Source organism: Aythya marila (assembly GCF_965140915.1).
Source record: "Aythya marila genome assembly, chromosome: 3".
Taxonomy (NCBI): Eukaryota; Metazoa; Chordata; class Aves; order Anseriformes; family Anatidae; genus Aythya; species Aythya marila.
The window spans coordinates 104,093,241-104,118,876 of NC_139044.1; the positions used below are offsets into that span (position 1 = coordinate 104,093,241).

The 25,636-nt window shown below is 49.8% G+C and overlaps 1 protein-coding gene across 2 annotated transcripts in view; it reads left to right on the plus strand.

The window, feature by feature from the left end:
• Window positions 1–9,868: 9,868 nt before the first annotated feature.
• HPCAL1 (hippocalcin like 1) overlaps window positions 9,869–25,636 on the plus strand; it is a 44,204-nt gene continuing 28,436 nt past the window's right edge. For both annotated transcript variants that reach the window (XM_082756462.1, XM_082756461.1), the window contains exons 1-2: window positions 9,869–10,076; window positions 21,274–21,320. The gene's annotated coding sequence lies outside the window, so the exon portion shown is untranslated. The remainder of the gene's footprint in view (window positions 10,077–21,273; window positions 21,321–25,636) is intronic.

Genomic DNA, 25,636 nt, shown 5'->3' on the forward strand with positions numbered 1-25,636 from the left:
TTCCTTTGACCGAGAGGTAAAGGACCCAGCACCTCGAATTGGACACTCTACAAAGCAATGACTTGCTCAAAAACTGGAAATCTGGAAGAAAAGCCGTGCATTTGCTTGCTGGTGACTCAGTGCTCGGTGTTTTCAAACTTCCCAGGCGAAATACAGACCGGAGACATAACTGCTATGAAAAGTGAAGGTCTGCTTTCTCCAGCAGCATGTGAGTCCCAGCACCTGGAGTCCAGACAGCCCTGAAGTGACAAGGTCTGCAAACAAACTGAGATTTTATAGGGCCAGTTGTAACACAGTAGGTGTGGTAATACGGGCTGGGGCGCTTAAAGCAGTGTCATAACAAAACATTTTGGAAAATATCGCTCCACATTTACACCCGGGGCATGAATGCTAACCTGAAATAATTTCCTTTGTTTCAATGTTTTCTATATTAAGAAGTGGTATTTTAGATTTCTACTCACTTTGTCTACCCAAGTGCAGGGTCTGCTTCGGCTCCCCAGGCTGAGTCTGTCTCGGAGGAGCTCTGCAGAAGGCTCTGCAGTGCTGCTGAGCATGAATTTGACCCACTGCGCTCAGCTGCCCTACTAATACATCTGTCTTGGGTCCAAGTGTTCTCCCGATTTGTGCTATAATTATCCTAAAACTAGATTTTTCTAAATTCCATTCCCCCGTAGCTTTTTATAGCCCTGGGAGTTAATTATTCAGAGCTGTGGAAGTTCTCGGCAGCGCTTTGCCCAGGCGTTTTTGGACACATGAGGCTGGGACGAGGGAATGGCTTTGGCCAAACGTCCAACCCACTGCATTTGGTGTTTTCTCCTCTGACGGCGTCTCCTTGAATCTTCGGGAGGCACTGATGGTCTCTGAGCCTGCTGTGGGCTGTATTCACACGCTCTAACATCCCAGGGATGGGAATAAAGCAGGGCAGGGATGCAGAGGGGAGGCTGCAGGAGCTGGGGAGAAGTCAGCGGTGCCATTTGGGTGGCTGGGGGCTCTGAGCAGCACCCCGCTGCCCTCGCAGAGGCAATCCAGCAGCGGCAAATGAGGCTGAGCCTCTCCTGCCTCCCACATCCTCGCTCGGGTAAGTGCAGGGAGTGTGTACTTTAATTAGCGATGATACATGAGGGAGACAGGAGATGAAGCAACGTTCAAATTAAGTATCTGCAGAGCTGGTGAGAAGGCAAATATGAGCTCCCAGACTTGAGGGATTATTATTTTTTTCTTTCAGTCCCTTCTTCTGCAGCGATGGTTTGGGTTTTAATTCAAAAAGCAAAGGAGCTGTTGCAGGGGGAGGGCGATGGATGCCCACACGTCCCCACTGTCAGCAAGTTGCAAGGCAATCCCGGTAGGTTTGGGGTCTTTCCTCGGGGGTGGAGACTTCAACAGAGCCCCACTCCTCTCCCCCATGCCTTGGTGAACCTTCCAATCAACGGGTTAACCTTCCATTACAAACCTGTTGTTTAACATCCTGTGCTCCCAAATGACAGAATTTCAATTTGCTGTTGTAAATAAATAATACTTAAATATTGGGTAAAGGGTGCTGCACGGTGCAATATGGCTATGGTGTGTTTTAGATGGGTAAATACCAACCATTCACAGCCCCTTTTGCTACGATTTCACTTTAATAATGACTTCGGTGTTTCACTATGAGTCAGGCAACAACAGAGGAATCGCTGAAGAAATTTCCCTGAAAACCTCGCTGAAAAACCAGTTATGAGTCAGAGGAAGCAGCAGCATGTCACTGGTTCAGGCCCTGCCTGTTTGGCTCCGTGCAATTTCAGAAACCAGATCCCCCACCTCAGTCCAGTGTTTTGCTCGGGTTTGTCCCCTCCCAGCCGGCGCGGCTTGGTTACTCTTTACCTTCGACCGAAAACCGAGCCTTGCACGCCGTTAGGGGCTGGCAGTTCCCGACAGGAGCCCAGAGCAAAGCGGCGTTTGTTTGTGTTGCTGGTGAGAGGTCACAGCTGCAAGGGCAGATGCGGGCTGAGGCCAAACCGAGTTAATTAGGCAGCGCTGCGATGCCACTGCTCGATGCAAAAGGTGTCCCTGTCCAGCGCTTCTTAGGATCTCATCTGGTAAAAAGGGTTTTATTTCTTAATCTGCCAGCATGAAGGAGCAGAAAAGATGTCTCCAGAAGTCTACCAGAGCTAACGTGGTTCGGATACCCCGGCGTGGGACCAGCAACCAGACTTTTCCAACCTGCCTAGATATCACTGAATATGAACAGGGCGCCTGCTAATTGTGATCCTACGAAAAATGGAGCAGCATCTGCATGGGCAGGTGGCGAGGGCACGGACCCTACGTTGCTCCCCATCACAGCCAACCCCAGAGGCTTCCCCAGGGCCCACAGGGATGTTTCTCAAGCTGAGGCCAGCGAGTGAAATGTGGCTGAAACATGCTTGAAATGAAGCGTGGCTTTCACTGCTTTAAATCAAGGCTCGAGACTGCAGAATTGGGACGTCCATGCAATAGCATGGGGGAACTGATGATTATCTAAATGTGCAGTCAATACCCCCCCCCTCATTTAATTATTAGTGTGCTTTTGTCAAATGCCCAACAATGTGATTACCCTATTAAAGTATTTTCTCCAGGCATAAACCTCCTTTTTAAGAAAAATTACTTTCTTCTTATTTAAAAAGTTGTTAATTAATACTTTTATTGTCCTCCCCTGTGATTTGCTTTCTCTTAATTACCAACAGGAGCAATACAAGAGCACTCCATTGCCTATGCCAAAATTAACCTGGCTTCCTCTACATTGCTCTGAATGATCCACGTGGTTTTGCCTTTGAATACGGAGACCCTGACCCCATGAGAAATGATGCCAGGACCCTCTGATTTCAGGGTGGGTTTGTGCAGCTGGCAGGAAGGTTTCCAAATCCAGCAGCTCGCTGTGAGCGCTGGTCGAGGGCTGCAGCCCCAGCATCCTGACGCCGCCGTGCTGGCTCTGGACAGCATCCCGGAGCACGCAGCGTGGCACAGCACTAAAATAGCATCTTGTTGGCTCAAACATCCCAGAAAGCGCTGCCGGGTTTCCTTCTTCTCTCCTTGTTCAGCCACAGGAAAAAACGCGGTCTCAGGAAAACTGAAAAGTTGCAGCGGGGAAACATCGGTTTTGCTATATTATTATTTATTGCCCTGATTGAACCAAAGCTCTTTGTTCTGTTTTGCTTTTTAAAGCTTTTGTAATGCCAGGCTAAAACATTGATTTTCATTTAGACACACCGGTAGTTTTCATGCTTAATTTCTGGTTTTGTTCATTTCCCTTTTGTGGTTCAGAATAGAAACGAGTAAGATATTTTCTGCAGTGTGGAAACACTCGACTTTGCTTAATCCATCCCACCTCTCTCAGCAAAGTTTCTGATGTTTTGGACCACAAACACTGAGTTGATTCTGTTACATCTCGTGGGTTACATCTCATGGACATGTAGGATTTGGTGCTCTGTTCTGATATGGGAACACTTGTGCATGGGCCAGTGCTCTGGACAGCTGCAGCTGGAAATAAGCACATGCAGGTGATGGAGGAGAGGAAATTATGATTTTTTTTTTCAGTAGTTATAGTTAAAACACCACCACCCCCATACACACACACCCACCTCCCACCTCCCCATGCTTTGTTTGCTGGCACATCCCACTGTGGCCAAGCACTGCAGCACAAAACTACAGTGAAGCACCATGGAGAGAAACGAGGCTTTTTAATTTTCCCTATTTAGCAGGGCTTTTCCCTTTCGGTGCAAGAAGATTTAATATTAAAATCTTATCTAAAACATATAACTTTAGTGTCTAGCATAGCAACTGAAGCCTTGGAGGCAAAATCAAGTCCCTTTTAGATTCCCGTGTAATAAACTGGTAGACAACAGTAAATGAAATGAAAATGTGCTGGTTTTAATTCATAAATTTTTCACCTCTGCCAGTCCTATTTTTTTTTCTGTATTTCCTCGCTCAGGCATTCTATTATTTGAGAGTAAAGCCAGGCAGCCAAATTTCCTTCATGTCGTTTAATCATTGTTCTCTCTGACTTTGAAAAGGACACCAAGTGTTCCTATATATGTAAATGTACCCGATGTTTTCGCCGTTCATATGCTAAGTCACACGTAGGCACTGTGGTATCCCTGGGGCAACCTTAATACAAAGGTAGGTAGCAAAGTGCATTTTTGTCTTTGTCCAGCTGTGCAGGCTCACATCTGCTGTTCCCAGCCTTGCTGCCAATCATCACAGCTCTCACTATTCATTTTTCCTCAGAGGGGAAGAAAGCACCCAAGAAAATCTCCTGCTAAGAGAAAGAAGAGCAATCACGCAACGATGGAGTATTGCCACTATTTTTGTTACCTCTTTCTATTTTTTTTAAAACATCTATCTGATGTTACTGGCACAGCAGGCATAGCAAGCAGGTTGCAGAGGAAAAAGCATGCGAAAATGGCATTAAATATTGTGTTGTAACGACGTTCTCTGAATTTCCGCTAGCTCCACGTTACATTATTCAAACCAGACACAAGCTCTCTAGGGTACGGGCAGATTCCACCTTCCCAGCTCTCCCCACCCTCCAAGGTCATTTAAAACAGGGCAGGAAAACACAGTAGAAGACAGTGCAGGGAACAAGCCTGCTTCAGCAGGCAAACACGCCATAAAAACCTACTCGCTCTTTTCCACCCCCGGTTTCTGGGATCCGAAGGACTGGCGAACCCCCTTCTATTTGCTTTGGTAGTACATCAAATACAGGCTCAGGAGCGATGCTCCTGCCCGTGCTGCGGGTGAGAGCAAGGTGTGCAGCTGGCATTTCCCAAGCACGTTTGTTTGCACGAGGAGTCCTAGCTGGGAGTGCAAAGGAGGGTTAGGCTGATGCAGGCACGGATTTGAGCCCCAGCAGCTGGTAGCAAAAATCGTGAGGCCTTATAGAAAGGCATCAAGGCTTTCAGTACTGGAAGACTTGACTTAGCACAGAAAATAAGGCAGCACAGGGGGAAGGACCAGGCTCTCCCAGGGTGAATGTGGCCCCAGTTCAGAGCCCAAAGGCTTGCTTTTGCTCTCAGTGTCTGCAGCAGAGGCAAATCCAGGCTCTGGGATCTCCAATCTGGCCTGAAAGCAGCTGGAACAATCGTCTGTCTTCAAGGAGGGAGCCTTGGATCCCCACAACCATCACAAGTGTTAGGAGATCAAGAGGGAAGGAACAGTGTGAGCTTTTAATCCTTGCCAGCAGTTTCCTCTGGTGCTTTTTTGGTAGAGGTAACAGGAACTGGAATCCCCGGCAGCACACAGTGCTCCAGGTCAGGCTGATGAACTGCTGAAAAAAGGTAAATATTGCTCTAATGTCTCCCCAGAGTCAATCACGCCAAGCCCCAGGAAGGCAGGTAATAATTCAAGATTAGCAATAGGCCTCGTACTGCCACTAAAGCTCACGTTATAATGGCAGATATTTAAGGAATAGCTGTGTGCCACACATCTCAACTACTTTTGTTTCCATCTAATCCCTTGGTGATTAAGCCCCAGCCAGCAGAAGGAATTTCACGTGGTATTTTCAGATTCAGCAGAGCTGGAGTGATCCAGATGAATCTAATTTAATCCCTCTTTGTTCCTCTTTGCCGACTGTGGAAACGAAATGAGAAGCAGAAAGAAAATCAGACGAGAGGTGGGATGCCAAAGCAACTGTGGCAATGCAGTTGGTGAAGGGCCACACCAGATCAGCAAAGGATCATTAGATAGGCTTAATGGGCATAGGACATTAAAAGAAGAACCTCACATAATCCAGATTCATGCAATGGGCCCCATCTTGCAAACAAACCAATTTCTGGCCATTAAGTTCTTGCATTAAGGGGTGCTCCTCATCCCATGGGCAGTTTGGGAGCATCCCACAGCTTTGGAAGGGTCTCCTGCTTTCTGAGTTGTTCTCCAGGAGATTGCTCTAAGTCAGGGATTGCTCCTTCCAGCCTCCTCGCTGGCAGGGCAGTGTGAGAAGCAGAAAAGTCCTTGACTCAGTGTAAGCACTGCTCTCCAACAACTAAAACAAGTAGGAGACATTTCTTTTCAGAAAGAGCTGTCAGGTATTGGAACGGGTTGCACAGGGAGGTGGTGGTGTCACTGTCCCTGGGGGTGTTCAAGGAGAGGCTGGACGTGGTGCTTAGGGACATGGTTTAGTGGGTGACACTGATAGCAAGGTGATGGTTGGACCAGATGATCTTGGAGGTCTTTTCCAACCTTGATGATTCTTTGTTACACTGATGAGAGGCTAGAGCCTGAGCTGGAACACGTCATGTGGAATGTGTGGAACAAGGTAGATGAGGCTGCGATTTGCTAGGCTGCATTTTTGCCACCTGACCTTAGCCATAAAAGTGGCCTAGAAGAAAGCTGGAGAGGGACTGTATCGGGGAGTGTAGCCATGGAACCAGGAATAATGGCTTTGTACAAATGGAGGGGAAATTTAGTTCAGATGTGACGTGAGGAAGAAATTGTTCACTTGGAGCACAAAGCGCACGTGGGAATTAGGGCTGAAGATGCACCTTGCTTCTGTTCTTTTCCATAAAGGATAGAATAAAATTACCTAAAAACCCATGTTAAAAATAAACCCAGGGCACAGGATGGGAGGTGCAGGGCAGTCCCCATGCTCGAGGGACAGCCTTTCTCTCTGGCAAGCCAAACAGCCTGGGACAGACAGCCCCATAAAAGGGTCCCTCAGCCCCCCCAACCCTCCTCCTTGTCCACGTGAGGGCATCTCCCAGACCACTCCCAACACAGCTGCTGTTGGCCACACATGGGCCGCTCCATCACAGAGCCTTTTTGAGGTCACAGTGGCCACCACTGCCCCAGGCCCTATAAAACAGGGCCCCTGCGGCTGGCCCACCACTCGCTGAGCATCTCGGCCCTCTGACTGCCAGCTCGTGTGGCAGGAAGGAGACCAGGAGAGCAAGGCAGGCCTCTTGGTGTGTGAGGACAGCCATGCAGTGCGGTGAAGAACCAAGAAGGAATGAACCTGAGCAGAAGTCCCCCTGTACTCGGCTCTGGTGAGGCCGCACCTCGAGTACTGTGTTCAGTTTTGGGCCCCTCACTACAAGAAGGACATGGAGGTGCTCAAGAGAGTCCAGAGAAGGGCGACAAAGCTGGTGAGGGGTCTGGAGAACAAGTCCTACGAGGAGCGGCTGAGGGAGCTGGGCTTGTTCAGCCTGGAGAAGAGGAGGCTCAGGGGCGACCTTATCGCTCTCTACAGATACCTTAAAGGAGGCTGTAGCGAGGTGGGGGTTGGTCTGTTCTCCCACGTGCCTGGTGACAGGACGAGGGGTAATGGGCTTAAGTTGCACCAGGGGAGGTTTAGGTTGGATGTTAAGAAGAACTGAGAGGGTTGTGAGGCATTGGAATGGGCTGCCCAGGGAAGTGGTGGAGTCACCATCCCTGGAGGTCTTTAAAAGACATTTAGATGTAGAGTTTACTGATATGGTTTAGTGAAGAACTTGTAAGTGTTAGGTCAGAGGTTGGATTCGGTGATCTTGGAGGTCTCTTCCAACCTAGGTGATTCCGTGATTCTGTGAAAATCACCTGAAATCTTGGTGGCAGTGATTTGACTGGCATCTTGTTTCAGGTCACAACTGGCAGGGTGCACTTCTTGAAAGCAGAAGCTGGGTGTAATGTCTTGTTTGGTTCTTGTTGCGTGGAATAGCTGAATCCAAAATTATTTAAAATATTTCTGTGACTAATGACAGGATAGGATGCTGAATGCTGGACAGCTTGAAGAGATGAGTTTTGTATTGGGCTGAGCAGCCTGGGTATTTCTCGAAGTAATTACCCACTGACTATAAAATGTCCCCAATTCTCCCAGCACAGGCACGGGGCCCTGAGAGCTGTAAATCCCTCAAGCAGGTACTTGCTTGGTTGCCACCGAGGGCTGGGCAGAGGCTGCTGCTGTCACCTGTGTCACCCATGGGCTGGCGGGGAAATCGAGAGGGTCGCTCACCCCAAATCATCTCCCGCCAGGAGAAGAGGGCTTCGAGCACGTGAGGTTGGCAGCGGCAGTGCTTGCGTACAGTTTTCCACTCTGCCTTCCCATTCTGGTTTAACCATGCACATTCTTCAGTTTCCGAGCTTGTTTTTTTGCCTTGGGCTGACTTTTATTGCTCTTATTTATTTATTTATTTTAATCTGGCAAAACGGTTGAACTATTCTTAAAGGGGGTGGAGAAAACAGTCATTGTTTAGTAACATTTTCAGCTTTGCATCAATAATTTCAATGTATCCCAGCTTTGCAGTACGTGTGAAAGGTGTTTTCATTTTTTCCTGTCCTTAAAAAAGTATCTGCTGGATTTCGTGCAGAGATAAGCTTTGAAAACCTGCTGGTTTGGTGGTGGTGGGCTTTTTCTCTTTGTTCCCCCACTTGCCTCACAAGGATTGTTGCTAAAATCTCTAAATATCTTTTTTTTTTTTTTTTTTTTTTTCCTGGTGTGGCCTTGATTTCAGCTCTGTTTGGTTCTTATCTTGCGACTGCACCGAACGTGCTCACTTAGTCTCCCGTACAGGGAGGCAGAGTGAGAGCTACTGATAAGGCATACTGGCAACTGCGTTACATTCTCCATACATTTCTGACTTGAAAATGCGCTGGGCAGGAGCTGGGGAGAAAATAAAAAAATCCAAAAAGGAGGATTCATTCCTTTGTCTGCTCGGCAGGCCTTATTTCTGAGCAGTCACCTCTCTTGGGAAGCAGATTAGCATCAGTCCCTAAATCCTCTCCATTTTGCCATGGGGTCTGCTGAGAGCTCAGCACCTGCCTCTGGCCAGGTGGCAGAGTCCCCATTCACTGCCTCTGCTGGCACCTGTACGGAATTCACCTGCAGGGCCACCAGCCTTTTGGGGGCACGGCTGGGACACTGGGGACACTTTGAGGGGTATGGGTGCATGCCGGCATCGCCTGCTTGGTGGTGAGGTGTGTGGTGTGGGGCTGCAGCCCTCGCCTTCCTCCACTCCAGAAAATTTGGTGGTGGGGAGTGTAGGGCCTAGTGAGAGATGGTGCCATGGTGGGGTGGCTGTTTGTTTGTTTGGGGGTTGAAAATAGGGGATGGGATGGGAAGGGAAGGGAAGGAAAAAGGGAAAGGGAAGAGGAAGGGGAAGGGAAGGGGAAGGGAAGGGAAGGGGAAGGGAAGGGAAGGGAAGGGAAGGGAAGGGAAGGGAAGGGAAGGGAAGGGAAGGGAAGGGAAGGGAAGGGAAGGGAAGGGAAGGGAAGGGAAGGGAAGGGAAGGGAAGGGAAGGGGTAAAAAGGGGAAAGGAAAAGGGAGGAAGGAAAGGGGAGGAAAGGGGAGGAAAGGGGAGGAAAGGGGAGGAAAGGGGAGGAAAGGGGAGGAAAGGGGAGGAAAGGGGAGGAAAGGAAAGGAAAGGAAAGGAAAGGAAAGGAAAGGAAAGGAAAGGAAAGGAAAGGAAAGGAAAGGAAAGGAAAGGAAAGGAAAGGAAAGGAAAGGAAAGGAAAGGAAAGGGAGGGGAAAAGGTGAAAAGAGAAAAGAAAGGAAAAGAAAGAAAAAGAAAAAGAAAAAGAAAAAGAAAAAGAAAAAGAAAAAGAAAAAGAAAAAGAAAAAGAAAAAGGGAGGGGAAAAGAAAAAGGGAGGGGAAAAGAAAAAGGGAGGGGAAAAGGAAGGGGAAAAAAGGAAAGAAAACGAAAGAAAAAAAAAAAAAAAACGAAAGAAGAAGGACAGAAGAGGTACAGAAAAGGGAAAAAAAATGATGAAGGCGAGAAGCAGCACGGAGCAAGAAGGGGTCGAGCCCCCCAAACTTTCTCCCGGCCGTGCCCCCCGCGCTTCCTGCCCGGGGCTGGGGCTGGGGGGGGGGCGGGCGGCGGCCGGGCCCGGCCCCAAATGGCGGCGGCCGCGGGCGGGCGGCCCCGAGGGGCCCCTCGCGCCCCGCCCCGGCGCTGAGGAGCCGCTGCCCCGGCGGGGAAGCGGAGCCCCGCGGCTGGCTCCCCGCGGCCCCTCGGCGGCTCCTTCCTCCCCGTCCCTCCTCCTCCTCCTCCTCCTCCTCCTCCTCCTCCTCCGCTGTCCCTCCCCGCCGAGCGCCTCCCGCTCATTTCCTCTTTCGCCCGGGAGGAGCCGGCCGGCAGCCGCCGAGGGGGACCCCCGGGTAAGGCAGTGGGGTGGGTTTGGGTTTTGTTTATTTTATTTTTTTGGGGTGGGGGTGGATTTGGGGTTTGGGTCCCGCTTTGCTCTCGCCCCTTTGGAGCCAGCTCCCCGAAAGCCGCCCTTCCTATGTGCCTCCTCCTTGGGCGGCCCCTCCGGAAAATAAAAGCTCGGCAGCCCTTGGGAAGAGGCTGCGGTGCTCCCTGCCTGCTCCCCTGGGTGCTGGAGGGAGGCTGGGGGCACCCCGGGGCCCCCCCTTGCCCTGGACGGGCTCTGCACCCCAAGGATTTGCGAGCGACTTGGCGCCCGGAGAACTTTCTGTAGGGTTTTTTGGGGAAAAGGAGGCGAAACGCAGCACCCCAAAGTGAAAGGGCTGCTGGGGGGAGCAGCTGGCTGCTCCGTGTCTCCTGCTGGCAGCTGGATAATCTGCTCCTTTACGGCAAAATCCTTTTTTTTTTTTTTTATGATTATTTTTCTGCAGCAATACGTAGAGGTGAGCGCCGGAGCCGAGTGCGATGCCGTAGTCCCATTCACAAATGCAAGCGCGGTAGGGACGTGGAGTGCTCTCTGCGGGGAAAACGGAGGAGGAAGCGGTTGTTCCTTCCCCAAAATATTCTGCAGTTTTCCCACTCGGAGCCGTTTGCTGGGTTCCTGAGCTCCTCTCGCCTTGGGGACGTGTTGGTTGCCCCGAAAGCCCTGCACTGGGTGGGGAGCCTAGCACGGTGCCGTGCATCCCGCAGTGGGGTCGGGGATGGCATCGCACCTCGCTCCTCCTCGGGACCCCATCAGAGGATCAGGTCCGACAGCAGCTGCCTGCCTTTCATCCCCCCCTGTGCTGTGAGGCTCGGAAAAAAGGGAGGTGATCCGTCCACTGCTCCGCTGAGGTTAGATGGAGAGAGAGCGGCCAGCCTGCTGCCTCTTTTCGCCACCTGTTTTCTTCTCCTCTTTGTTTTTGCCCTAAATGCAACGTTGGGCTCTGCGTAGAACTGTAGGAAACCTGGGGGGGGGGGGGTGCCACGACAGGACGGGTGTCGCAATGCTGGCAGCAGCCCTGCTCTGGTGTCAGCTGTGCCAGCCAAAAAAGTGCTTTTTGTTGGCACGGCGCGGTCTGCTCGGGGAGGCGATGGAGGCAGCGTTGGGAAGAGTTCGCCCAGCTGCAGCGGGGGGATGCTCCTAACTTGTCAGCCTAGAGGAACATCTCTGCTCGGGCTGGCAGGGCAGGCAGCTGCTGCTGCCCAAATTCAGGGGCAAAAAGGGAAAAAAAAAAAAAAAAGCATGCGATCTGTGCTTAGAAATGGTTGCGATGAGAAGTGTTCGCGCTGCATGATCATGATTTATCGTGTTTCCCAAGCGAGACAATACTCTTTTCAGTGCTGATTGCCCTGCCTCGAGTGAGACGGGAATGCTGGTAGACCAAGTGGGCGATCTGATTTAAAATTCTATATGATAGGCTGCTTCTCTTGCCTGTAGTGACACGAGGCTGTAAGGAATGAGGTTGTGCTGTCTGTGCGTGCGAGATGCGCTGATACTCACGGGAAGAGGATCGCTCACACCTGGGCTTCCCTTCAGACATGACTCTTAGGTCAGAACCAGTAACAAATGCAATGTGTTTTCCAGTGAATTTAAGAAAAACAGACTTTTTTTTTTTTCTTAATATGCTTTTTTTTCTCTTGTTCCTACTATGCTTCCTGTAGCGTTTGTGTGTGGGACCCGTTTCTTTGTTCATTGCCCATGTTAGAAAATACTTGCAGTGCCCAACTTGAGGATCTTTGTGGGGCTTAATTCAACCCGAAGTTAATTTCTGTTGGCAAGAGGTGATTTATCGCAGCTCATGTTGACTGTGTTGGGTGGGATCCTACGCCATGCGTTTCTTGCGAAATTGTTGGGTTTTAGCTTTAATGAGCAGAAAATGTTTTAAATCAATGTCTGAAATTTCCGTCGTTCCAATAACCCTCTGCCAACCCTGAGAGTACAACGAATGCAAACAATTATCTTCACCTTATCAGCTTTTTGGTGAATAAAAGCCTTTATGGGTCGGTTGTGTTGTGCTAACCTCCTAATTAACTCATTGATTTCTGCATTTCTTGACTTTCCCAGATAAATATCTGCCCGTTGTCACGCTCCAGTGGCAAAGCCACCCTGAATCTTTAAACAATGGGGCCAAACACTCCACCAAGGAGCTCCTGCTTCTTTTAGCAGTGGCTAAAATTAGGCTAAATTCTTCAGCTGAATCTCCCGGAAACATTAGCTTTCTGGAAGTTCAGTGTCTGTGACTTGGAGACCTGTAGGATCCACCGCGCGATGAATTATGCATTCCCTTGCCTTGTCCGCGCTGGAATTAGAAGGCAGGAGCCGAGATGCCGGATCCAGCTCGTAACCTGAGAAATATTGCACTTCTCCTGGACTGCATGGCATGAAATAAGCTGTTATCAGTAAGAAATGGTGCTCGTAACTAGCGTGGTGGGTTTGTAGGTATGCGGGATAACTGTGGTGGAAGAGATGGCAAATGGTGCTTTGGGGCTATTCAATCCACACGCCTGGTAGGGGTGTTTCTTTTTAAAGTCAAAAAAAAAAAAAAGAAGCAAGGAATTCAATCAATGCAGTCAGTGCACCATCTTTTGAGAGCTTTGATTTTTTGGGGGGTGATTTCTACAACCACAGTTTTAGGAGGCCCTCTTTTCTGCCCGGTCTTTCCACCGGAGATGAGGCTGGCCGAATGGGAAGCGGCGCAGCCAGATCAATGGACTCCTGCCTGTATTTTGGTTGCTGTAGCCTTAACCTCTTGAGAAAGGTGTTTGAGGCTGATGGCAACGATTCAAAACTCTGTCCGGGTTGGAGAACACTGGTTTTGGTGACAGGGACATCTGGAGACTTAGAGGGTGGGAGGCTGAGTATCAGCAGTGTGGTTTGCACCTTCAGAGATGTGTGCTGGAAATGAGGCGTAGCGAGATCCTGGCGGCTGTGCCAGGAGCCACGGCCGAACACGGGCAGCTGCTTTTGCAATTTGAGGGTGTTTTTGTTTCAGACAACGTGTTTATCTGACCCGTGTGCTAGTCGGAGTGGCAAAGGTGTTTGTTTTTGAGTCCCCAGCCATGCCAGCAGCGGGAACATAATTCCACAAGTGGAAGTGCAGGAAACATTTCGTCGTGAACGCCGGGGGAGAGGGAGCGAGTCCGTGTGCGCCCTTGTGCAAACGCCAAACCCTCGTGGTCTGCAGGAATTAGGAGCGGTGCTGCTGACTGTGATGGATGGCGTAGCTCGGGCATGGGCTGAGGAAATACGTCTCGCCGATGCTTGGAAGTCAGCACGTGGCTCCTGCAGAGGCATTTGAGCATAGGCGGGGGTGGCAGAGGTGGGAGGAGGGTGAGGAAAAAAAAACTGGGGGCCAGGAGCGGGTGGCACGGGGGTGCTGTGAGCCGTGCCTCTCATTCACCTCTGCTCCACACAGCCCAGCGTGTCTGTGCAGAATGGATGCTTCTCATTGCTCCGAGGTAGCAGGCTTTTTTTTTTCCCTATTTTTTTTTTTTTCCTAAAGGGCATTGTGAGCAGGATTCTCTCTTCTTGGCAGCGCTCCCGTTGTGCGAAGGGAGAGAGCTTGCTGCTGCTGCTGGTGGCGCTGCGGCTAGCCGCCGTCGGAGCACTTCTCGCTGGCAGGGCATCCTTTGCTTTTTCCCTTTATCCAGGCATTTGTTTTTAATCAGCAGGTAAATGGCATTTCTCGAAAGGTCTCATTTTGTGTGTCGCAGAAGAAAGCGTATCCTGGGGGAGCGAAGCAAACTCCAGCTTGGAGGCCGGGGAGCAGTTTGGGGCTGATTGCAGGAGCTGCGTGCGTGCGAGAGGGGAGTGGGAGTCAGCGGCGAGGACGCTGTGCACGCACAGCCAGCTGCACGGAGCTCAGTTATTAAATGCGAGCTCGAAGAAGCTCACAAGAAGGCAAGCAGGGAGTCAGCACACTTCACGGTGCTTTGGAAAGGGCCTGCAAGCAACATCTGCTAAATATATTAGAAGACGCTGGAAAAGGCTTTATCCCAGTTTGAGCGTCTTCTGAAATGGTTTGTGCCACCGCCTGGTTTGAGTTTCCTCTCCCTGGCACCTGCCCTTGTAATGCTCTTGTGGAGAGGTGGCTGCGGTTGCTGCACGGAGGAGAGGGATGAAGGAAGTGGAATCAGCATAAAAGGCTCTCTCTCGGTGATTAGCCGCTGCTTTGATTTCTGCTGGGCTGAGTTTTGTTGCTCTCGAGCTAATAGATGTCAGGTTTGCTTCTGAGGGATGCTGAGGATCTTTCCGGAAAGCCAGTGATCCTCCGTGTAGGAGTTTATCTTTAAAAAAGCACTCAGACAAAATAAAAAAAGGGGTTGGAAATGGTGACTTCAGGCCTTTGGTGGCCCCGGAGAGCCGGGCACGGGCAAGGGCTTTGGTGGCCCATGGGGAAGGAAGGCCACGCTCCTCGGCACCAGGCCGGGGCACTCCGTGGTTGTCAGGAGGTGGCTCAGAGGGGTTTTACTTACTTATTTTGAAATGGAAATTGGGTTTCATTCCAGCTGTTTCCAGTTTCAAGAGTTTCCAAGAGGAGAAGCAGAGGAGACTTTGCAGGAGGACACTGCCCGTCGCCAAAGGCTGCTGTTGGGCCCTCAAGAATTGATGGGGTGGGGACTCTCCTGACAAAAGGGTAGGGAGGCACGTTTCTGGCAAAAGTGCTCCCTGTTACCCGCTCAAGGGGTTCATGAAACATTACAAAAAGTTCTGTTCTTGTTCTCCTGCAGCTTGAGCTGTATGCACGTAGGCTGGGCTATTTGCTAGGGCTGCTCAGGGGGCTTTGAGTAGAGCGTGGGCTGGTGTAACAGCCGTGAGATGGAAATACAAAGCATCAGCCGAGGTGGTCTCCAGTTGCACCAGGGGGTGTTTAGTTTGGATATCAGGAAGAATTTCTTCATGGAGAGGGTGGTGAAGCCTTGGAACGGGCTGCGTGAGGAAGTGGTGGAGTCCCCATGCCTGGAGGTATTCAAGAGACGTGTGGATGTGGCACCACGGGACAGCGATGGGACTCGGTAGGTCAGGTTGCTGGTTGGACTTGATGAAATTAAAGGTCTTTTCTAACACGGATAGTTCTGTGACTCTGTGATGCAGGATGTGAAGGGCTGAGGCACCCATCTGCCACCACTTCATGCTATTTATCCCACACCAGCTGCCTGGAGCCCCAGTGCCCTTTGTGGAGGAGCTGCTGCCGTAGCTGCTGGAGAAGGAGCAAGTCCTCCCATCGCCCTGTGCCCTGCCAGTGCTCTCCTCCACTGTCACTTCCAGTGCTGTCACCTGCGTGTCCCCGTGGCTCCTGGGAAGGTGTCACCCCGCTGGGTGAGCCCCATCTCCACGTCCCCAAACAAGGCACCTGGAGGTGGGACAAACTGTGCCGAGGTGTGCTGTGGGGTGAGGGCAGCAGGCAAGCAGGGAAACCCTTTGTCCTCATCCTCCCGCTGGTATTTTACAGGCTGTAAGGTAATGATGGAGGCGTACAGGGAGTTTTGTTCTTAGTGCTGCTTTGCATCCTCTCTGGAGGGTTAGCAAGCCACCAGTGCCTCTGCTTTTTGCTTTGCTTTCAAGGCGGTTTTCCCCTTGTAATTATAAAGGCAAGAAGGAGTAATTTTTAAAAAGAACACATGATCTGTCCAGGAGCACTAGCTTGTGATGAACTCAATTTAAACTCAGCGGCGTATCCCACAACTGGAGAGCAGGGAATCTGCATTTTTATGTAGCATAAAACAGCCCGAGGATGCAGAGGCCATTAGGGTTATATGCAGCACCACACCTGTACCATAACGGCATCGATCACTCTAATTTGTTTTTTTGAATAAATTCATGCTTCGTTCAGTCCTTGGAAACTTCGTTACTCTTTCAACCACTGCTGGGTTGCATCTCCTCACCCAATATCTTAGCTGATGCAAATTTGCCATCTCCTTTAATAAAACTCAGTTGACACCATGCCCCATGCGTCTGCTAAAATCAGATTTGCTCAGCAGCTACCTCCCTTCCCGTGACCTCCCCTATGTGCTCCGTTCCTCCCGAGCCTGTGTAGTGTAACTCGCATGTAATGTTTAGTTTAGAGCATCCTGCGAAGAGGGGAAATGCAAATGAAAAGCAAGACTGGAAGGGGAAGACAGAGATAAACTTCCTGGGCAATGAATACGCGGTGACATAATTCTGTTAACTGCATGGGGAAAAAGTTGAGAAGAGGAAATAGGGTCAATAATTGGGTAATTGGCACTGTTCTGTCCCCAGCTGCCCGTATCCTTTGTAGTTATCGGCTGGGCTCTTGTGTCCAAGCACGACCAGGCAGTACGTGGCATCTGTCAGTGGTGTTTTTTTGGGGGAAAAAAAAACATAAAGGAAAGAAACTCTGCAGTTCAGAAAGAGAAAAATATTTAATTGCAAACAATTCATCTTGTTCTGACACTTCAAATTAGATTTAATAAAGTTTCATGTGTTCAGTCGCAGTGGAGTATTAGCATTTCCTTACCTGACTTCCCTCCTTTTACGTCCACGCAGCTTCTCTGGGAATTGAGTGCAGATTGTGAACTCACCCAGCTCACTTTGGGGATCCAGTACAGGGTAACATCAACGTACCCAGCCTGGCTGCCAGTCTCAGCACTGCTGCTGCCCTGAAAAAGCCTTCCTTGCCTCTGAATTTGGAAAGCTTCTGTATGCCCCTGGGCTTTTTCGGGACGTGTTTAATGAGCTGAGTAGTTTTTCTGGCGTGAAACCGGGCTGAGGGCTGCAAATACCGATTGCTTGATGACTTGGAGAGGTGGCTGTGTAGCATCCTCGCTCTGTGGAGTGCGTGCAGTCATCCTTGGTGGCCAGCGTTGTGAGTGTTGCCTTGGCAGGACGTAAGCGAGCCAAATACGATGTGTAACATTAAATGCAGTCTTCACCTTCTGGTTAAAGTGAGCAAAACTCCTCCGAGACAGGGGAATCACAGCCACCTGCAGTGAGATGAGTGCAGTCTGGTTGTCAGCAGGGCAGGTTTTCCCTTTGCACGGGCTTTCTGTTCTCCTGGGTTCCCCCGTCGTCCTCCCGAGCCTGGCACGGACACGTGTTTGTGTTGTGATAGCATCGGCCCGAGATAAGGTAGCGCACGCTTCAGGCTGTTCCTCACTCCGTGCTTGAACCACTCCAGTGCAGCTGTGTTCAATAAATAAACCTTGGGGATGCTCAGAGCATGGCTTTTTGGAGGTGGGACAGCAGTAACTCACTCCGGACCTCATTTTCTACCAATTTAGGTGCAAGCTTTTTGTGCCCGCGCTGTGAAGAGTGCTCCAGCACAGCAGGCGTGCAGTGGAGCGTGGTGGGGTGGCTCGGGCTGTTAAAACTTCACACTAAAAGTGAAGGAGATGGATGGGGTTGCCTCACAGGACTTCTGTGGCTGCTGTGCTCCCAGCTGCAGCGTTTTGCAGTGGGGTTGGAGCACGAGCTGCAGGCAAGGTCTTCCAGACAGAGAGGTGGGTCTCGGCCTCACCTGGAGAGCTGGCATCTAAGCAGGCAGGTGGATTTTGCCCCGCTCTCAGGGCTTGTTGGCTTGCCCAATGTGCATGAAATTCAACCTCCAACTTAACCACACGCTCCTGCAGCGTGCCAGGGGATGCTGCTGGGTCTCCATACATCAGTTATCCCATTGCAAGGCTCGTGTGGGCCCATTGCAGGTACATGGCGTAGGTGAAGCAGTGCTGGGAGAGGTGCCAGCAGCAGCATCCGAAGCAGAGCAAGGAGGGACAGCACTCCAGGCTGCTGCAACACGACGGAAATTCCTCTGAGCAGTGCCAGCCCTCTGGGGACATGCAGACTGAGGTATATCCGCGCCACAGTCAGGGCAGGATATTGAGGAGAACTCCTGAATTAGCTTCCAAATGAGCCTAAAGCTGTAGCCGTAGCAGCCTGGAGCTTGCTACAGGCTGTGAAACCTGCCCAGGAGCCAAGGAGAGCCAGCCTGCAGCAGGCCAGCTGTGAGTACTACGAGCAGTGTGAGTGATCCCCGGGATTGAGGTGGGTTGGAAATGAGCCTGGGGAGTGAAAATCCTCCGACAGACAGGGGGAAGCGACAGGCTCCTCTTTATTTGATCTACAGGCGTCAAAGAAAACAAAGCAACCTGGAGGAGAGAGCCCTCCGAGAGTTTCCTCACGCTGTAAAAAGAGGAAAAAAAACACAACGCGTTTTAATAAAACAGCAGATTCTGGTTGAAAAAAGAAATCGTAAGTCCGGGAGCACAGCACGGTGCTGGGGGTTATTTCCATGCCTGCTTGCAGGCGGGTGACACCGCTCACAAACGCAGCAACGTTGCTGTCAGTGTTGATTTTGATTAATGCAGTTACGAAAGCTGAACTTTGGAGGTGTGGGCGGGCATCGCCAGCGATCGGCACTGAGGTTAAGCAAGAACAGCATCGGGCAGGGGGAAATGAAGGGGAATTCGAACCCAGCAGGGCGAGAGGGTGGCGGGGTGAGAGGAGGAGAAGGACCCGCAACACTTGAGGCTTCTCCCTTGTGTGGAAAGAAACCTGCTCCGGATATAATGCCTGAGAAGTGAAGGAATGGAAAAAGGTTACATTCAGCTTGGAAAACGAGGCCAAAAGGAAAAAAAAAAGATGTGTACAGCCATGTTGGTGCAGGCTGAGGCAGGTCCAAGCACACTGCAGGGCTGGATGGGGCTTTGGGCAACCTGGGCTGGTGGGAGGTGTCCCTGCCCATGGCAGGGGTTGGAGTTAGGTGGCCTTTAAGGCCCCTTCCAACCCAAACCGCTCTGATTCTGCATCTCCTCCTCCTTAAGCTTTCTCCTGACAGCTCTGAAAATAGTAGATGGATGCACTCGCCTCTTCCTGCCCAGCCTCCAAAAGTTACTGACATCTCTTCCTTTAATTCTGCTTCGTAATTGAATTTCTGCCATAAGTTGCTTCTGCTAATTCAATTATACCTTACTTTTAATTGGCAGTGGGTTTAAAGACTTCTTGTGCTGTTAACACAGAGATTAACGTGTGGTGGGCACTTAGCCTCTACTCCACCCGGCAGGAACAAAGGTTTGGGGTGATTATATGCAGCCTATTTTTTATTATTATTTTTCCCCAAAGTCTTTAGGACTGCAAAAATGTAGGTAAGGACTGGGGAATGGTATTTTTTTTGAACATATAAATGCAGACAAATAATCTTGATGCACTATTCCATGAGGCCTGTTGTGGGTTTCATAGGGTCAGCAGCTTGTGGTGATTTTAACATCCATTCCTGTAAAAAATGAGGGTAATAGGTTTTCCTCCTGAGACGCTGAAGCTAAAACTCTTGGTTTAAATGCTCTGTGAGTGCCTTCTGGCCATCTCAAGAGCAATGGACACTTTTGTGAAGTCCTGCTCTTCCTTCCTGTGAACAGAAGACTGATGGAGTTAGCATCTGCACGGAAAGGAGGAAGATATGGGCATAAAATAGGAAAAGAACCATTTAAGGAGCACTCTCATAAGGTTTATTATTATTATTATTTTTCGTTCCAGCTTTTCTGGCCCTTAGGGAAGGATTTTTATAATAGGATCCTCCAGCTGCTGCGAGGACGTGTGGGAGGGTTGGGATCTTCAGCAGAAGCTGGGCAACCAGCACCAGCAGTGATGGGGCCAGAGGGCGCATCCAAAAGGTGGCTGGTGGCCCCCGGTCCTGCAGGATGCTCCGACTTTGTGGCCATGCCAATTGTCTCTTTCTCATGGTTTGTGGAAGGAGCCTGATTTCAGCTGGCTTCGGTGCATTTCAGTTTCTTCGTGGTGACTATTTCTGAAGACCTGAAAAGAATTTGTGAGGTTCCCATAAGTACAAGACAGCAAAAACACAGAGCTACAATGTCTAAAAAGGCAGAGATGGAATTACAGTACAGCCCGATTTTTATTACAGGATTTTCCTGGAAGTTAATAAATTATTTCCTACCTAAGCATCTTCTGGGTGCTTCTGAGTAACAGTCAGCATGGATTAGTCTGGAACAAATCATGTCAGACATGCTAATTGCCTTCTCCAGCAGGGTAACCGCTCGTGTGGAGAGCAGGAGAGCAGATGATGTGATGTGCTTTGATCCTAGCTGGGTTTTTGCCACTGCTCTGATATTCTCAGGAGGAAGCTACGGGAGGGAAATTTTGGTGAACCTTTTGCCTTGTGGTTGGTGCAAAGAAGTGCCCCATGGCTGTAGTGGTACCACAAAAGGAAGGAATTCCTACTTGTAGGGATGGCACATTGTTGAACAAGGAGGCTTGGTTGATTTTTCGGGTCTCTGTGGCTGGGGTTTTGCGTTGGGAAGACCGAATGTGTTGCTTAGGGGTGGAGGGAGCAGCCAGAAGTAGGGTCCCAAGCCCAGTGGGGTTTTTTGGCAGAAGTTGTGGGGCTGCTGGGTCAGACAAGGGTCTCACAGGAAACACCAGAGGTGGTGGGGCTGGAGGCATCAGGCCGGAGGAGTAGTGGGGGAAATCGTGGATGTCTCTATGGGATTTGAAGCGGTTTTTGGTTGCCTGATCCACAGACTTGGGGAGATTACAAATCGCAGGAGGGGGTGAGCTCACTCGTAGTGCTCTTCTCTGTGACTTGCTAAGTGCTGATGAACCGCAGCATTCGTAGCTGGCAGATGCTGAAGGGACGCAAATGATACTACTCTGCTTTTGGGAGAAGCATACTCAACTGATAGAGAATTGATTCCTGCCCTTTTAGAGCAGTGCTTAATGGCTCTGGAAATCCTGAACCGGGCCTCCTCGTGTTTCAGTTCTTTTTCTCCTGTTCTCACATCTTGGCACGATAGTATTTTGAGGTACAAGCCAAGCAAACCTTTCCACTGCGGCATTTTGATATCATCTGGAGGTGATTCTTGCCTATTTTGAAGGAGGAGTTTTACAAAAAAGTGTTAGGCAGGCAGGATGGTTTTGGCAGATTTTTGAATGCCAGAAGAATTTGCTGTCCAAATTTGAGTGAAATCCATGCATTTTTGAGGACGAATATTAAAATGCAAATGCAGGTGGTAAAGTTGCAGTTGCTGCTCGGTTTAGAGCAAGAATTGAACCAGAGCTTTTGCATGTAGACAAATTCTGATTTATTTTTCAGCAGGGAAAATTGGTCTGTAGAGAATAGGGTAAGAGATGGGAAGGCTGTTTTAGAAGAAAACTAACGTAATGTATAACGTTTGCTTTGTGTTTTCTCCTTTCAGGCACTTGAGCCCTGTGGACTTTCCCTGAAGAGGTTCCAAGATAGGTGGTGAGTACTTTCCAGACCCTGCTTCTTTCAAGGCACGCATTGAATGGGAATGACAGAAAATATGAAGTGTTGCCCTTTGCTGGGCAGCTGGTGCAGGGGTTTGCATTATCTGAGCCTGTGCTGCCCGTTAGAGCTGGCAGGCTGATCCCCGAGTGTGTGGGGTCGCCATACACATGTGAAGCTTCACCTTTGTGCCAGAATGGACTTCCTGAGAGTTGATTAGTCAAATGCTTAAAAAAAATATAAAATGTAGTTGACTTCAGGAGGGAAAACCCGTAGTAATGACGCTGTATTTTGTACTGAAAGCCCACACGGCCCAGTGGGGCAGTGTTTTCCATCCGAGAGAACAACCTGCTTAGTTTTTTTTTCTCCTTTTGTTCTGACCATCTGCGTTAATCCAGAGGAATGTGGTTCCCAGAGGTTGAGCTGAGCTGCGTAACTCGGGCTCGGCCCTGCTGCGTGTGGCGGGTTCTGCGCTGGCCTGTACCCAAGGCTCGTGTTTGTGTGCACTTCATTACTTTCTTATTTGTAAGGAAATGAAACATTCAATCAGGCAGGGGCTGCAGGAGCATAGGATTGCTCAGAAACACTGGTGTTGTGGCACTGCAGCCAGCGACCCGCCTCGATCAGCTCGGGCTCTGCGCCTCACAGGGCCGGCCTCTTCTGGGCGCTGCCCGCCAGGCCGCAGCACCCTTCGCAGGCTGTTGTTGTTGCTTCTGGAGAAATACACACTCTGTTTCCTCTTTCGATCCTAGATTTCTTTCCAATGAGATTAACAAAATTATATCATTAGACATTAATTGCTCAGGAAGTTTATTCTTTAGTTGCATTTCCCTGGTGCGCAGGATACAAGCTATTAGAGCTCTTGTGCCTTCAGACTGACTAATGAACCACAGCTGAGTGCCCAAAGCCTTTAATGGACTCCTCCATCTTTTAAATAAATCTATTTCCCATGGATAAGGTGCCTTTCAGAACAGATGATCCCAGGTTAATTTGAAGTGTCCATAGAGCTTATGGCTGAAATGTGGCAGGGGAGGGTGCTGGGGAGTGGTACACTGTCCTGAGTGTGTGTCCAACCTAAGTATGTCTTCATTTTGGCCAGAAAATGCTTACTTTAGTTAAATTCTCCCTCCAGTGTATTCGCTATCAATTATATCTTTCATCAACGAACATATTCCTTACCTAATAAATGGTGTTATCCATGTTTTCTATATAATGAGAGCTCCGTTAACCCCCAGACAGTCCTACTAAGGCGTGTATCCATACAGCAGGAGTCTGTGAGGGCCAAGTTGTGAATCCCATGCGCCTTTTGCAAATGTTCATGTGAGTAATAGCTCATGAACCTCTCCTCTTCCCCCACCGCTGCAGCTGCCGTGAATCTTTATTAGAAACCTGCACGCTATTTGTACTAATAATTGCTATATTGGGACCTGAATCATCAGCTGATCTTTCTGAGATGTTGAGAGATGAATCAAACTCTCTTCCCGAGGGCAGAGGGGAGCATGGGGCTGGTGGCTGTAACCCCGTGCGTTTAAAGGCCAGGTAATTTCCAGCTGTCGGTTTAAATTGCACTTGCAATTGGATTTTCTTTTGCTGTCGTTTCAGGTAGCACTTAAATAGGTTGTAAGTAAAAAAAAAAAAAAACTTGCTAATACTCTGAAACAGACTTACCAGAGTGAATGGTTTTTCTCCTGTGTAGTCCCTTTGGCAGTGCTCTCAAAGGCATGAAGGCCCCAAGGTCTTGTGGTGAAACGTGGAGTTGTGCAAACAGGGCGTGGAGGTGTCGGGTGTTCGTGCATCGTGGTTTTGCTGCTTTGGTGGTCTTTGTCCTTGCCTTTTCAAGTTCAGGGAGGTCCTCATCTTCAGCTGGGTGCTTGAATCTGGTGGCCTCATCCAGGATGGGGACAACACATGCTTCGGTGCTCTCCTGATGGAGCAAGCTACTTAGCTGTAGTGCTGCCTGTAAGCAGATAAGCAGCTCCGGGCACAGGCACGCTGGTGGAGACCTCATGTGATGGGACATTGTGCCCGAATTGGGGCCACCGTGGGCAGGACGGCAGAATTGGCACCCTCATGGCCCTGGTGGCTGTGGCGGGAGGCTGAAGGTGTGGTGATGCAGTGAGAGCAGCTCTGGTCCTGGGTGGGAGTGTGGTGGTGCCACTGGGTGGCCTCTGTGTGGGTGTCTCCTTCCCGGGACAGGGCATGGACTTGGTGGCTAAAGCCACATGCTTTTCTATGGGGTGGCTGCAAAAGGGGAGCAGGGATGTGTGTGGGATGGGGTGAGGAGCAGACAAAGCTGCCTGTTGCTTGCACGGGCACGGGGCCAAATCGAGGTTCCTTGCTCTTGTCCAGCATCAGCACATACTGCTGGGACGTCAGGACTTAGATCCTAGAGTAGGGAATGGAAAGCTGTTGCAGCCAAAGATCTGTGCTGTGGAGCTGGCTTTGAGAAATATTGTATTTTAAACTGGAAACTTGAGCTGAAGCCTGTGCAAGGTTTGTTTCCGAGGGAAGGTGGCTCCCATCAAGCGGGATGTCGCATGGAGCATTGAGGGCCTGTGATTACCTGTGGCTGGTCATGGAAATCAGTGAGTACTCTCGTGGTTGGTGCCCGGGTGGTTTTGGGAATACTGCACATACAGGAGAGCAGGACCATGGGTACCTCCCCACGTCCTGGCTGGGCTGACACTTCTCCTGTTGGCATGTGAGGTCTCCCTCACCGGGACCTCCTCCATCACCAGGACCTCCTCCATCACCTGGATGTCCGCATGCTGGAGCACCAGGGCAGGTGAGGAGGAAATCATGGCTGTTTTCCACTTCTTCTGGGCATCCTCTGTGTTACAGCCTTGAAAAGCTCCCCGGTCTGAGGACTCAAATCCCGTTGGGGAAAGGGAGATCTTTCAGTGGTGTTACCTTGTTTTTTTACCTTTCCCCACAGTCTGATAAAACCCTCTGGGGGAGGCTGCAAGGTGTCTATTGTACACACCAATATGCTGCAGCAGGGGAAGGAAAAAAAAAGTGCAATGAACTGGAAAACCTGCCTTAAAAAAGCACAAATGGGGAGCACAATAGCAAGTGAAGTGCCTTGTCTGCGTCGCTTATGTAACAAAGCAATTGAGAAGAATTTATTATGGTTTAAAACATGTCACTAATCAAAGCTTACATTTCTCTCCTTTTCCCGTAACCAGCTTTAAAAACTGGTATTTGAGGCTTTTTTGTCTTATACATTTTTATTACAGAGTGGTTTTATGGGCATTTTCACTGCTGAGGCATTTCAGCGCTGTGTTGCCTGTTTGCATACCATATATGCTGTTTGCTCATTCAGGGATATTAAAAAAAAAAAACACAACACAAAACAACAGAATGAATGTGCAGCACTGCTGTTCGTCTGCCTTCGCTTTTATGAATGAATCTGCTGTCTGCGTGCACGCAGGCTTCCTGGCTGCCCGGTCTGCGAGAAGTGCTGAAAAGGAAACTTTTGAGGCAATTCTTTGCAGCGATGGGGGAAATGGAAAAGCAGGCCTGCTTTTAAGAACGTGAGTCACCAGCCGGGATTTCAGAACGGGAAGATAGCGGGGTGCAGGGCTTGGGTTATCCTATAATAGCGCTGCTTTCCCCGCCGTGTGCTGCGCCTCCTACGACCACCACCTGCCTTCTGCACTTGGTAGAAGTGGTGCTGTGCAGCCAGGGAGAGCGAGCGTCTCCTGATGCAAGTATCTCTTGTTGATTCACTACTATACAAATGTTCATCCTCTAACAGCGCGGGATTACGAAGCATTATCATCCTCAGATTGACTCAGGTGGTGCTATTTTTATTTAATCTGTATTAAGGTATCATTGCAAATCTTTGGTCTTGCAGCAGGGGGGTAATACGATTTACTATTTTTATAAAAAATCAACATGGCCGGACAAATCCTGCCCGTACCAAGAGCTGCAAAGATTAGGCATGAGTTCAGCACATCTCGCTTTTTATTATTATGGTTATTTCTTCCTTTACGGTGCGTCGTTACATTTTTAATTTTCCTGTGGCCTCCACCAAGCTGAATAAAACATGAGGCTCTCCTGGCTCATGGCCCTTGCTGGGAAAGGCATCGATTGCCAAGATGCCAGGCTGGAGAAGACCTTCAGGGTCATCACTTCTGACCATCAGCCTGACCTCCTGAGCCCCATCACTAAACCTTGTCCCTTCGTGCCACGTTCTCCAAGCGTTTCTGTCTCCTGCAAGCCTTCACCTGGGTTTGAGAAGAGCGAAGCTGGAAGGTGGGGAGAAGTTTCTTAGCACTCATTGAAAGGTTTTTTTGAAGCCAAGGCTGAAA